The sequence below is a fragment of the Rhipicephalus sanguineus genome, unplaced genomic scaffold (genome assembly GCF_013339695.2).
Source record: "Rhipicephalus sanguineus isolate Rsan-2018 unplaced genomic scaffold, BIME_Rsan_1.4 Seq6226, whole genome shotgun sequence".
Lineage (NCBI taxonomy): Eukaryota > Metazoa > Arthropoda > Arachnida > Ixodida > Ixodidae > Rhipicephalus > Rhipicephalus sanguineus.
Genome location: NW_023615643.1, coordinates 12,578 through 27,903, shown reverse-complemented (window position 1 = coordinate 27,903; position 15,326 = coordinate 12,578). Strand labels below are relative to the sequence as shown.

General features: G+C 45.3%; 1 long non-coding RNA gene across 1 annotated transcript; it reads right to left on the bottom strand.

Annotated features, from left to right (window-relative positions):
- Nucleotides 1-4,758: 4,758 nt before the first annotated feature.
- LOC119377939 (uncharacterized) lies at nucleotides 4,759-9,235 on the bottom strand. The gene is made up of 3 exons (XR_005180890.2): nucleotides 9,133-9,235; nucleotides 4,889-4,973; nucleotides 4,759-4,789 (listed from the first exon to the last, which is right to left on the bottom strand). It is a non-coding gene; the product is annotated as an uncharacterized LOC119377939 (long non-coding RNA).
- Nucleotides 9,236-15,326: the final 6,091 nt, after the last annotated feature.

The window sequence follows — 15,326 nt, the reverse complement described above, 5'->3', positions numbered from 1 at the left end:
GTGTGCTTACTGCTGTCATGCAAATCGCACATTTAAACATGCGGAAACTGGTGCATATGCCGTAAACAGGAACTGCGCTCTGACCGCAGTGTTTTCCAAACCTCTGGAAGGAATACTTAAATCATCAATTAAAGTGCATAATGTTCATTTTCCTCAAATCAAACGATGAACACCTGCTTCCCTAAAACAGTCACTATTTAACTATAGCTTTTCTTTCGTTTTCTTTTTTAATGCACATAGCTAGCCCTTCAAAGTCCGTTTTCATTTCTCGAGTGCGCGCGCCAACATGTGTCAGCTCTCCCAATGCGGGTTAGCCGATCACCATACCACAAATTATACCTATATGCTGGTTGAGCAAACTCCTGTCATCGTACTTACTCGTTCTTGACATATGCCTCCAAAGCAGGCTCCTACTCTTGTAACATGTACCTTCAAAACCAAAGGAGTATGCCAACTGAAAAATAAGCATAATGCAGTGAGCCGAAAGTAAGGCCTTTATGCCTGCAAATATTTGAGTAACAATTGATAGCTTTGGCCTAATATCCGAAAGTAGCTTTTTGATTACCCGCATTTGGGTGCTTAGCAATGTGTTTCAACTTTAGAGGTTCTCTAAAGCGAGCACGAACAGCAGTAAGCAAGAGTCATTCCGTACAGTACAAGGCATGAAATATGCTACACAGTGTTCTGACATCGGCTGATTGCCAGAAAGTCTGCGTCGTCGTGTGTTTCTTTCTTCATTTCAACTTCGTTTCCATCTTTTGAACGTAATTATGTCTCCTTGCGAGTACCTACAGAGCTCACACTAATTTCTTTAAAGAAATCTCTTTGCGAATCCCTTCCAAGGCTTTACGAACAGCGAGCTTCATGTAGCAAAACATGCCTGCTGCTCATAATTTCGTAGGGCACTCTAAGGTGGAAAACTTACCGCGCACAGAGGTCCATTGGCCACTGGCGTGCCATGACAGAGACAACTTTTGGATACTCTTTGCTATAAAAACAACAAGAATGTTAATTGTACTCATCGAACACGCGGCTTTTGTCAGCTCTAAGCGTAGCAAGGAAATTTCACTGCAACGCAATTCTTTTAGCCTGACACGAAAGTGAATGAGGAGTGCGGCACCCAAATTTATGTCATGAATGAAATAATAAGTAGATACAAATAAAATATAAGAATATCTGTAATTGTCACCCTTACCGGCACTGTTCTTTCATTATGAAACTTCATATTGCACACGGATCATCCAGACCTGTCATGAGAGTACATGAATTATTAGGCAGGTAAACAGGATTGGTCCAGAACTGCTGACAAGCTGTGTTAGAGAATAGCGAAATGTCCGATGAGAATAGCGAATAGCGTTTAAAGAATAGCGAATTGGCCGGCGAAGCTGTTTCATCCACAACTGTTTCTTCATTCATAAATCTGATAGCGAATCTACCAGCTATCCCTTAAACGTTTGTTGTTGTTTTTTTCATTTCAAGATAATGTATTAGCTATACTGTGGGTGCCCGAGTTGCATGTCTCTGCTATGAGCAGTGCTAGCTCGTTTGTATATTTATGCACATTCTGCTCATTGTGTCGATGCATTTGTTATTCTCGCCTGCAGCAAACCTCGCATTTGCAAACCTCGCATTTGCAGCAAACCTCGCTCATTAAAAGTGAAAAAAAAAGGAAAGGGAGGGCGAGAAAAAGAAGAAGAAAGGGAGACTGCAGAACAAAGACTGCATTGACTGTTATGTTTACCATGTTAGTAAATTCCTATTCTACATTTACCCGAGCTCCGTGTTTGTATTAAGCCTCTTTTGTTGTTTTCCTTGCATTGTAAAACGCATTCTCAAATGTATCTGTAACCCACTCATGCCTACGACTTCACATAGAAGCCTGGAGTATTGACTAAATAAATAAAGAAATAAAAATAAAACCAGTTTTACTGCCATACGTTTCTCTCTCAATTTACAGTTTGGAAACGAAATATAGATCGAGTGGTGGGACTATGCTGCGGCGGTATCTACGGCTTAAAAGCACTTTCATGACGTAAAGGGTATCGTAATAAAGCCACTTCGACGGCATTTATGAAGGAAAAGAGCGTCTACACTCTACGGAATCAATCATCGTTGTATGAAATGGTCAGCGCTCACGGTGACATTTCTACAAAAAGATGCGTACGGCGGTCTTAACCATGTTCAAACACTCCGCCTTTCACATCAATGCAGGATTCGGCTATTTGGTAGAGCAACATTTCACAGCCATAGCTTGGACGCTTATTCGTTCATTTGCCGAGAACTGAATCGGCTGGTATACAAGACCCGATGACATGACAACGGCGAATATCAAATGCCTCAAACACGCTGCCCGCGGCACCTCTTGCTAGTGGACCAACCCGCACAGGTCTTCGCACCATATGTTTGTTTTTTATGTTCTTAATAAGTATGTTCATGAGCCACACAGGCATGACTGGCCTAAAGCATTTGTTTCGTGAGGCACCTCCTGCAGTCACCATGCGTTTATAAATAACGGTTAAACAACTGTATTTCAGATTGCCGTCTAGATTTGAGTTACCTATAGGATATCGGTAGCGATATCTTGTTCGAATCCTGGCTCAAAATCCCCTTAAGAAATGACCAATATATGAGATATGGCAGAGGTCGTCCTTAAAATGGAAATGCTAGCTCACATTTCGTACGCGCTACTACCTCCCCTCTCCCCCTCCCCGCCTTCACTCCTACCTTCTTCGCAGTCCCGACCCTTGCGGGACTAAATTCCTAACTGCGGCCCGCTAGCTAAAGTGAGATTGAGACCCCTGGCATATATACTGTCCTTATTTCTCGATGCGATATTGAAACTTCAATTCCCGTCGTTAGCTCTTTTCCAGAGTCGTGACTGCGAAATACCGAAAATTAATTTGCGACTTTCATAGCAGGAAAAGCTTGCGTAAAACAAATTTGGTGTAATTATTAGTACTATTACCTACGCAGGCCGTCGTAATGGGCAGGAGAGAAGGCCCATAGGATAACCTATGTAAAAACTGAAATGAGGGTAAAATGGAATGTATTCAATCACCATATTGCTGAACAGATGAACATTCCGCGGTCAGGACCGTTCATTGCAACTAAGATTGGGGGTTCCTTTCGGTTCAGTTAAAGTGATGCTTGGGATCTCAGTAGAAAATAACTAGGCTTTCGGGAGCAATCTTCAATAGGACAAAGCATTAGTGAATGTTTGCTATTGTCACAACTTCTGCGCGATACGGCGGTGGCTGCATATCGCCCTTTATTAACAGGTTACCTACGCAATATCTATATTCCACATAACATGAACAGGAGGTAAAGAAAAATAGGACACTGTAAATTTACTTGAGCATGCAACGGCACAGCTTTCGTCAATATCCCCAAACGTCGGATAAGTGATTCCATAACGGCCGTTAGCGAGACAAAATTTCAAAAAAGACGAAAACTTGAAGTTATTAAGTGGAGTAGATTAGAATGCATCGCATGACGTGTTTTTATGAATGCAGATTCTATTTATAAGGTTTTACTTACCGGTAATATGCGAAAGAGATTTAAGAATTAAGTGGCATACTTACGAATGTCTGCACACGATCCTTTGTTGCAAATTCCAACCACGTTTCTCTTTGTGACTCGTGTCTTGCGTATCTATGGAAAATAGTGAGCTTGAGGGGTCATATTCTGCATTCGAAATATCTCCTCCAGCACTGAATTTTCTTACGGGCGAACTTACCAAGCATGTAAGTCCGTAGGGTCGATTTCGATTAGAGTTGTCCGGGCACCTATACTTGCAACTTTCCAATACATCCTACAGAAAAATTTAATATTTTACATTTACGCAAGAGTATAGCAGTCTATAACAGTTTATAACAACTGCATCTTACCGGTATTTAACTACAGAGCAGAAACCTGGAGGCTTACAAAGAGGGTTCAACTTAAACTGAGGAGGACGCAGCGATCAATGGAAAGGAAACTGATGGGTGTAACCTTAAGGGACAAGAAGTGAGCGGAGTTAGTCAGGGAACAAACGGGTGTTAAGGACATTTTAGTCGAAATCAAGCAGAATAAATGAACATGGGCTGGGCATGTAGCGCGTAGGCAAAATAACCGCTGGTCTTTAAGAGTAACTGGCTGGATTCCAAGAGACGGCAAACGCGCGAGGAGACAGAAAGTTAGGTGGGCAGATGAGATCAAGAAGTTTGCGGGTATGACGTGGCAGCAGCAAGCACAGGACCGGGTTGATTGGCGGAACATGGGAGAGGCCCGGCCTCTCCCATGTTACGACAGTACTTACCGATGCATTTACAAGATTTTCGCACAGCAGTAACGCTTCAAGCACTGCATAGTTACGGCGGCCGCCTCGGGGTGCTGCCCATGCCGGCGGCGCGCTCGTCATTGCACCGGAAGTATAAGAACACGTTTAAAGAAAAAAAAAAGATAAAAAAATCCTCAAGGTCATGATGCGCTGACGTAGGTTCCTTAAGTGTATCATCCCTCCCCGTGTATAGCTTCTAACGCGCTCGTCGGTGCAAAAGAATGAAAAGTGATCGGATCCCTACGACACGTCCCTGTAACTCCGCTTATTGTTGAAGGATTGGGAATAATTTGGCGGCAAGCGATTCACGAGGCAATACGCTCGGATAGTTAGGTCATTCGAATATTACCTTGAAAAGTGTTTCAGGGTCCCTTTAAACTATGAGTTAAATACAATGTGATTTTCTTACGCCGTACTTGCTGAACCGCTCACTGTCATGGCACAAGCCACGTATAGTTTGCCAGGTCGATGCTGCAAAAAAGAGAAAGTTTGCGGATATGAAGAGTGCATACCTTACATAACAATCATCCCCACGCAACGAATTCTTGATAAACCTCACGTGCCACATACCAGAATGATGGCATATTCCTTGGAAGCAAGTTCCAGTAAGTGTCACTACTGGCTCCCCAGTTACGCTAGCCGAGTACCACTCCATCTGGAAGCATATACAAAACTGGCCGTTCAAGTTTCATGTCTGATTCTCGTTTTTTTTTTATTGTTTGTGCAGTCCTCACGGATCGAAACGCGACATCAATACTTTCATAAAACGACTGGTATGCGCACTTGCAATTTCGAGATCACCGCGTCGTGTCGCTACAAAACTGGCCGCTAAAAATAAAGCGGGCCTTGATATATATGGTTGAGTCGAAATTACACCAATAAGAAACGAACTTAAGACGGTGGAGATGAAAGTGTACGTGCGTTACTTAGCCCTAATTGTCATTTTTAAATCCGTGAAGGCTTACATGAAAGTAGACGATGGATTTATGTCAGCACCACCAACCAAAAATAAAGAAAGACTACAAATCTAGAGACTACTTACTAATTGACTGGTTCTATAACAAACTGATCGAGCACGCATTAGTGTTTTCAGTGCTTTCGATACTGATAAATCACTTATTTTTCGTAACATCAAACAGGTGGACGATTATGCCTTATATAACAAATGACCAGTTATTTCGATTCTGCACAGTTACAGGACGATCTAGATTGTTTTTCGTGAAGGTGAAACATTTGGCGAACACTGATAATTATGCACAAGTTAGTTTTACCAGTTTAAGCGAACAAAGTGAGTTTATTGTCAATGACGAGTTTGTGTGGTAGTAATCCACATCTCGCATCTTGTGTGTGTGTGGAAGGGGGGGGGAGATGATTGGACGCATTTATGACCTGCTTAGAGTTATGGCCTTCGGGTACATCCTCGAGCACGTGATGAGGTATGCAAGGACAAGTTATTACAAACAACACCTAAATGGTCTCTTACCAGCGTTCCACAAGGCAAGTATTCAAAACGGCGCTTAGGTCAGCTGGTAGTGATCGTATTTGCTAAGTGTGATCCTCCTGCGCGGCGGGAGAACTGTCGAAATTTAGAAGAAAAAAGTGCGCGCCTTCTTTCTCAAAGTTGACGCACTTATAAAGTGAAAATCACACACGCATATCTAGGTAACAAGCGCTCCTTGGAACCTCACGGTGCCCTGCCCGTGAAATGGCTTCCTCATCTAATGCGCAGCGCGCAAACGCTGCCACTGAATAACACCGTGAGGCAAAATAAGAATAATAAAAAGATAAAGAGTTGGTGAGGCTCATCACGTGACCATGACGCGCTCTCTCGCCATCGGCACTTAGAAAATCGCAAGGTTGTATATTGCTTGAGGACTCTAGCCGAGGCAAAAGGAAGGAACTGTCTTATTTAGCGGAGAAGCTCGCCGCCAAGGGGTATGGTAACTCGACAATTCAAATTCTTCTTAGTTGCCTACTAATGAACCCATGTACAAGATAAATAAATGCGAAGCATTTCTTAGTCAACTTCTGCGACTTTGAGCGTATCTATCTATCTATCTATCTATCTATCTATCTATCTATCTATCTATCTATCTATCTATCTATCTATCTATCTATCTATCTATCTATCTATCTATCTATCTATCTATCTATCTATCCGCCTACGACTTTAGCTCTCCTGGCCGTTTAATTAATGGGATCTATACCAAAGTGGTATGGCATAACATGACCGTACTGGAACATAAATGACAGCTCATAACATGAAAATCACGATATGCATGTCGTGATTTACATTCCGTGGTCTCGGGGTTCTTGCGGCCGTTTCGTTAATTTCATATATGCCAAAATTGGTATGGCGTGACAAGGGCTCATGACGAATATGTGACATGTCCCAACGCGCAAATCATGATGCGCATGTCCTGTACAGCATGATTTACATGACATGGTCTCGGGGGGCTCGCGGCTGTTTAAATGGATGGATACATACGAAAACTGGTATGACGAGCCATTTCTGTATGACGAAAACAACTGACACGTGGTAACATGAAATCATGATATGCATTTACATGCCACGCTCATGGAGCCACTCGCGGCCGATTCGCTAGCTTGATATACACCAAAACTGGTATTGCGCGACGTGACTGTATGACAAACATAAATGACAGGTGGTAACTTCAATATCATGATATGCATATCATTTACGACATGATTTACATGCCACGCTCATTGTCCGATCGAGGCCGTTTCGCTAGCTTGATATACGCCAAAATTGGTATTCCGTGACACGACTGTATGACGAACGTAAATGAGAGGTGGTAACATGAAAACTGTGTCTTGCATGTCACGTATGGTATGATTTACATGCCATGCTCATGGTGCACTCGCGGCCGTTTCACTTGCCTGATATACACCAAAATTGGTATTTTACGATGTGATTGTATGATGAATATAGGTGGCAAGTGGTAACATGAAAACAATGACATGCGTGTCATGTAAGGCATGATTTACATCTCACCCTTATGGTGCACTCGCGGTCGTTTGGTTAGATTGACATACACCAAAAAAATCACAGCATATCCACGGAGTGAATGATGATGAGTGGGCGAAGCTGCGGAGGTTCATCGGTAAACCGTGAATCTTCCGTGAATTCTGCCCAGTACATCATCACCGACGTGAGATAGGGCGCGTTTATACTAAAGGTTCGATGAGTTATGACGACTTGCAGCGCACTTTATTTTACATGTACGCTGTGAATTTTCATTGTTTAGAAAACCATTGCTTAGAAAACATCTGGCGTCTTTCGTTAAGCAGCTGGCGCCTTTTGTTTTGCTTTTACAAAACATCTGGCGTCTTTTGTTGGTTTATTTCATCAAACAACGGCGTTTTGAACAAAATTTTTATTGTTTAATCACGCACAGGAGAAATCTCACCAGGCACTACCTTGGAGGTAAAGAATGGCTGCTAATGGAATGAGAGACAGAGAAGTCGGCTTTTAGCTAACGCTGCGAATTTTTTATTGTTCAACAACGCACAGGAAAAATCTCCCACCGGCACCACCTTGCAGGTCCAAGCGTAAGACTGGTTACATACTACGCTACGAGGGACGAACGTGTGCCGCTATAAGGAGCTTCGCCCCTAAAGTGGTATTGCGCGACGTGACCCTATGAAATGACAGATAGTAACATGGAAATCATGACATGCACGTCACGTACGACATTATTTAAATGTCACGCTGATGGAGCGCCCGCGGCCGGTTCGCCAGCTTGATATACACCAAAATTGGTATTGCGCGACGTGACTGTATGACGAACATAAACGACAGGTCGCAACATCCGAATCATGTTATGCATGTCATGTGCGGTATGATTTACATGACACTGTCATGGTGCGCTTCCGGCCGTTTTGTTAACTGGATATATACCAAAATTGATTCGGCATGACACGAGTGCGTGATGAACATAAATGGCAGGTCATGCATTGTATATACCACAATATACGTTTCATTAGAATGGTAATACCAGATTGTGCATACAGGCGTGCATGGCAAACATGCGATGTATAGTGAACTAGATGCCATGGCATGAATGATTTCATTTGCCTCAAAGACAAACAAGGGGATTTATGCAGCTCTTTGCTGGCTGCTTCGCATTACATCGCTTCCCACAGTGCGTGGGATCTGCCGGATTTTTTTCACTAGAACTCACCCCAAGCATCGCTTTACAATTTCCAATATCTAATCAAAACATTGCAACGTGGCCCGATAAGGGGCCCTTTAAGGTCAGCACTTCTTTTTCTGTGTGAAACATATACCATGCGTGCGCATTTCCATTACTTCGAATGCAACCAAACACCTCAATTGTACAATTCTGGGGCAGTATGGTAGTACGCGCTGGTTCGATGGTGTAACAGTGTGACGTGGCTCTTTTTAGGGAACGCTGTAACATTTCTCGCTTAGATCTCTCTTTATGACCGCCAAACAGTAATCTCACTGCGTATACTTCTTTGATGAAACCAAGCTCGAAAAGATTAAGGCTACCTCCATATTTACAGACTTCCATATTTCCGGGGATTATACGGAATGAAACTTTGTAAATCAAAGACTGTAACTCTACTAGATGTACTAACCTGCCCAAGCATTATTAGCCATTATGCCCCGAGATCTGAGTGCATAAATAACGGGGTTAATTAGCACGTTGATGCCACTGACAAGCACCTCGTTAACACCATTTTCCAATCATGCCGTAATATATTTCAAGGCTTTTACCAAAAGACGAGACACAAAACAGCGTACTCTTTGCCACTGCATTACTTACCACGCATGGCCTTCCGTCATCGATGTCCTTGTTACGCCCTTTATAACAGAAGAACTCGCAACCAGCCACTGCAGTAAGCTGTGAAGCAACACCAAAACATAGACGCATGTATGTTTTTAGCAATTAAAGGTAGCACTATCTCACATACGACCAAAAATGTTATCCCGGCAGGCTCGTATGTATTATTACAGCATGCACTGAAAGCCATGCACGCGATATCAAGCCACAGTATAATGCATATCATGCTACATTTATGCAGAGATTTGATGCAGGGATTATCACGCTATGCAGACGGAATCGCATTTGTGTAGGGCGCCTAGCCGGCCGCTTCAGCTGCCGTTTTCCGCATAAATATGATATCAAATGATATCAAATGATACCAAACGTATTCATACCGCATTTTAGGTCCTTGTGCTATAATTAAAGCACGAACGGAAGCTCGTAGCTAAGGTGAGGTAGCAGCTGCGCACAACAACAGCGTCCACAGCCTCGCGCTCCACCGCTCTAGATAAGTGTCATTCCGTCGGTACAGCTTGCCAGTGTTGGCCATTTTGTGCGAGTCCAATTTCCGTTCATTAGACAGAAAGAATCTCTGTAAGAGCCTGGGACTTTCTTCAATGGTATATTTCCTTGTGCTCTAGTCACGCTTGCTTTAGATCATCGCCTGCCTGCATGCATCCCTGTTAATGGTATCAGGTCTTACATTCGCCTTTTCCGCACTCTCGACCACCATGTGGCCTTCTTGCATCCCACAAGTACCCCGAGCTACACGGCCAGCCTGAACACTTTCAACTTTGTGGCATTTCCAACAATCACAAATACAGATTACTATTCCGGGAACAACGAGGAAGGCGAATCTTGTAAGATTGGTTCTGAAACCGATAGCGTTATAATTATTGGCAACATTCAACGCACATATATACCAATGTGTCGGTTTCGTCCGCCAGGTGTGTTGCCATTGCGGTCACGATAATCACAACCAAATTTGCTGTGTCGTTATTTCGTCGCATAAAACATCCGCGGCGCCCATGCTTAATTGCTTGCTATATAAACTACGTCCTGCAGGGGCGGCTGCTCAAACTGATTTCATTTTGCGGCGTTCAGGTTCAGGTAAAGTTCAGGTTCTTTTGAAGATGAGAAATCACACTCCACACTCGGCGCCCGAGACGCACCACCCGAGGTGATATAAACGAAGTGGGAGGTGAAATTAAGTTTGAAGGTAAAAAAAACAACGCTCCGCACTCGGCGCCCGAGACGCACCACCCGGGTGGTATAAACGAAGTGGGAGGAATTAACGTTGGATTCGCTGGTCGCTTGAAGAATGAGATACGCTGGAGAAGTTTAGAGGAAAATCAAGACAACTTATATTTACAGACTTACAAGAAGAGTTACAAGCATAAATGTTACAAAGAAATAAAAAAAAAAACAAGTACTGGAAATGAACCGTCTGTAGGGCGACCCTACGAGATTCGGCAGAGCCGACGGTGCCGAACACCTTAAGCCCGGTTCAGAACGCCAGACGGAACACCGGGGCCGCTTTTTATTACCCGATGCTCCGCCTTTACATTACTGCCGGCGAATAGCCGCCTGTTTGCCCTGTAATTGGGCGGTGCATGCAGCAAATCAACAAACTCGCGACAAGGTCACCGCCTCCTTACACATATGAGGGCTCATGCTCCTCGCCCCAAGCAACACACAAACAAGAGGCAAATAAAAACAACGTAAACTAAAGTTGTTGTGGCCAGGGCAGGCTCAGCTGACGCTACACGTGTCTAGAGCTAAGTGTACGCGTGCGGTGACGAGCAAAGAAAAGAAAGACGGGCCTGATAAAAACGACCCTGGTGGTATGTCAAATACATTTGCCGAAAAGACACTCCGCTTCGACCACCCGCGGGCCACTTAGCTTCTTCCCCCCCCCCCCCCCCCCCGCGCACAACGTCGCACGTGGCACCACTTATGAGCTCATTTCCTCAGCTCCCGCTCCAGCTAGTCTGCCGAACCAGACTGTAAGCAAAGTGCGGAAATGGATGCCACGCCGAAGGGCGGGCCAGCGTGCAAACAATTGTCAAAGGTGCCGACCGAACGCTCGATGCCCCACGACGTGGGCCCGCTCCTCGTCGATCACGTATTCGAGCGTCAAGGGCCTGTACGTCGTCTGCTCCACCTGATGCACGCCACACATGACGAATGCCTCCGGCGACCGCGTGGTGCCCAAAAAAGCAGGCCGCTTTCTCTTGTATCTCCCTGGGAGGCGCCCGCGAAGCGTGTGAACGGCAAACGACACGGCCCGGAGGCGGCCCATTCATGCACCGCCGAACGGCATCGCTGAGCAAACAGGGAGGTCATTACGACAACGTTTCCAACCCTTCCTGCCGCCGCCCGCGAGCGTGGTCGGGCACCTTTGTCCCGGCCGCGACCAGGAATCCGATGGGCTCACCCATATCCGGAGTCTTAAGTACTTTTTGGGGCGATGCACAGGCACTTCGAAGCACCCCACCGGTGTGACCCCCCAAGTTGGCCGCACCAAGTAAACAAAAAAGAGAACCGTGCGTCCGGTTTTGACGGCGGTCCTACAGTATTCTTTGCTATTTCGAGTCCTTTTTAATATGAGTGGTGCGTAGTTTATCTCTTATATAAATATGCAGCTTCTGTATAAAAACATCGAGTCGGCGCGCCCCAAAAGCTACCAGCAGAAAATAAATAACCAAACAGGGCATAGAGAAACGACGGCAGAAATATTCTCAGTGATATATATTCATTATCAGCCGGTGTTCCAAGGCTTTCTGTCTTTGTTAATTTTACTGAAACAAAAATGTTTTAACATAACTTATACCTAATCACACCGGCTTCCCCGGAACAAGTACAAATATTTCATATATATAAAAAATTTTGTTTTGGTTCGTACCGCATGCTCCTTTCATCGTACATCATGTCCGCATACAATCTATAATTCGTTAAAGTGCCGCGCTTAGGCGCCCGTTCCTGGTTTGAACGTCCGTTGTCCCTCGCCGTAACCGAGCGAATGAGCACAGCGAAAAATCAAATGGCTCGCGTGCTGCGAGCTTCGCGACGCACTTCTTTTTTTTAAGGCTGACTGGATAACTCCGGAACCTCTGGCGCCCAAACAGAATTAAGAAATATGATTATAAACAATAAAAAATTAACTGTAAGCAATAAAAACTTTACAGTAATGAGTAGTCTGTAATTGTACGTTCATATATGTCTCCCAAATTATCTTCCTCAATATATCGTCAATGAAAAGACGCGTGGAGCTGAGCTGATATTTTGCATTATGGAGTGTCCTATTTGTCAGTAATTTTTGCATGCTAAGCATTTCTCAGCGAATCCAAGACACTTTGAGAAGTTCTATCTATCTATCTATCTATCTATCTATCTATCTATCTATCTATCTATCTATCTATCTATCTATCTATCTATCTATCTATCTATATCTATCTATCTATCTATCTATCTATCTATCTATCTATATAGCCGCCTAAGTCTGGGTGCTTTCGTGATCGCCTTCTTAACTTGGTGTAAACCAAAATTGACACAGGAGGGTAAGAAGACTTGAGGAATATGACTGTCCGGTCATGACATGAGTAGCGTGAAAATCATGCCACGTAAACTGTCAAACCCTTTCCTCCAGACACGTGTGGCACATACCCGTTTACCATGGGCCATGGTAACGGGTGTGCGGCACAGGTGATTGACAGTTTATATCAACCCAGGAAGGGCAGCAACAAACATTGGGAATTTCAGTGATAGAGTGTTAAGAAAAACCGACATCAACAGCGTTGACCCATAGAATGCAAATAATAAAAATTAGGATCTCAGCAGGAATCGAACCCAAGCGCTCTGCGTGGCAGTCAGGTATTCTACCACAGAACAACGCCAAGTGAAGAAAATGTTCTGCAAAAATACCCTATACAGGCGTAATGTCGGTGCAACATCAATTGTGGTTGTGGCGCTGCCTTTCGAATTTGATATTAAAGCAATAAACACTACAGATGTACTCCTTTGCACAGGTGTCATGTCAGGTTAACGCCTGTGGTTCCAGTGTTGGCCTGTGATGAGTGGAGTGCGCGTTTGAATTGTGCGCCTTTGAAACGTGTGCATCATAAAGAAAAAGACGACAAGGCGTGCGCGCGCGTAGATGAGCACAGTGCTGAAAGGAAGACGACGACGATGAAAACCTTCACGAGGGCGCGAGGTGTAAGGATTCGACGGACACGTGGCCCAATAAGGAAACAACACCGGTAATCTCAAGAGCCAATCACCTGTCAACGCGCCGGTCGAGCAGTGTCCAATGAAGAGTAGACAAGTGGACCGGAGAGCGAGAAAAGCCTTGTGCACGGAGTTCCAAGGGGGAGTTCGAAGGGAACCAGACAAGCGGAAGGTTGTCGCCGGACCGGGCGCTGAAGATGGCCGTCGGGTTTCGGACCCGAGCCTCCAGGACTTCAACCGGCCGGGGCTTCCTGCCATGGGGTTCCCGTGAGAGGCCATAGACATGGTGCGTGAACTCTACCCAAAGGCCTGCGGACTCTGGTTCCGGCAGGCAAGCAGCAGCAGTTGGGTTACGGGCCCGAGCTGTGCGTCCAGCTGCCAGGCCAGGTTCTGGCATCGCAGTGCGTCCACCAGCAGCCACCGTTACCTCTTCGTCACCAGCCAGCCCGCGTCAACTCAATCCGTCAAGCCTCAGCGTTTTGGTGAGACTGAACTGGTTTTATTCCACGCTTCTCTGCTCAGCCGCGTCAGAAGTAGACTGTACAGTTTAAGGCTTTGAACATGCCTTTTGTTTGTTATTAAGAGTGTGTTACCGCGTGCAGTGATCTTTTTATTAAGTGTTTACCTATGTATAGTTATTTTGCCTTCAGTGTAATTAAACGTTTTGTGTGTTGTTTGTTAAACCAACGGCTTTGTCCTCAATAAAGCTCTCCTAAGCTCGGTCTTCGAGAGCTGTCGTAAATAGAAAAAGAACCTGCATCACAAATTGGCGTCCGCCGCGACAGGACAAAGCCGTTTGTTTTTCACCTTGACGTTTGAATAGTTAAAGCCATGACGAGCACCTGGGAAATATTGGAACTAGCAGAACACATGGGTCTCAAGGGCGCGGAGTTCAGAGCGTGGTATGAAGAGCGGATGGCGCGAGAGCGAGAGGAACGGGCTGCAGAACGAAAGGCAATGAAGGAGAAGCTTAGGGCTAAAATAGAACAGCTCGAAGTGCAGAGGCGTGCACTTGAGAGACGACTCGAAGTGGCGGTGGCTAAAGAGACACAAGTTGAGATACAGAGACGTGAACAAGCAGTCGATGTTTGCTCCGATAGCAGTTTTTGCGGGAGCGAATTGAATTTCTGTAAGGTTAGCCTTGAACCTCGCCATAGCCTTTCGTTAGAGCCAGGAGCTCAGATAGAGGATGGCAGAGAGGTGGGCAGCCAAGAAAGCGGAAATCTTGCAGAGTTTGATGAAGCGAGGGACAGCTTCGAGAGCATGGAACAAGGCAGTTCCATGGAGAGTCAGTCGTGCTTTGGTACCTCTGAGAGGCCAAGCAGGTATCAGGAAGAGGTAGGATTGCCTCTCAACAGCTCCACTGAAGGAGCACAAAAAGGTCGGCTAGGTGATGACGGCGAGTGCCGTGAAAAAAGTTTGGACGCCGATCCTTGTGTACCACAGGAGATGGTAACAGGCGCCACGTACATGGTTGAGGACCATGTGAATAACTCGGTCCTAAAGAGAGAGAGTCTGCCTTATCGGGTTTCTGCAGATGCGGTCTCTACGAGAGAGCATGGGGAGAGTGCAGAAGCACTTGTCCAAGCGGACAGTTTAGCGTCGGAGGTGCCTTCCCCAGTATCTATCGATGTGGCCGAGCCAGATTACCAATATGGTAAGGTGAATGGTGTTGAACACAGCGATGAGATGGTTGAAGGTGAACTCGGAGAAGATGGCAGATGGCAAGAGCATCCTTGCTTCAGCAGCAAAGAACCAGGTGTGTTTCCCGTGGCGTATTGGAATGCGGAGAGCATTTACTCTAAGGCTTCAGGTTCGTTAAAAGAGTGCGAGGCAAAGAAAGGCGTTCGCGTGCGGGAAGGAATCAATCGGACGCTCGTGTCTCGTTGTGCCTGGAAGCAACGCCTTCAGTTTCGATTGATTCCTGATTACTCTGAGGCTAGTAACTCCGCTGAGCGTCCGTGTGT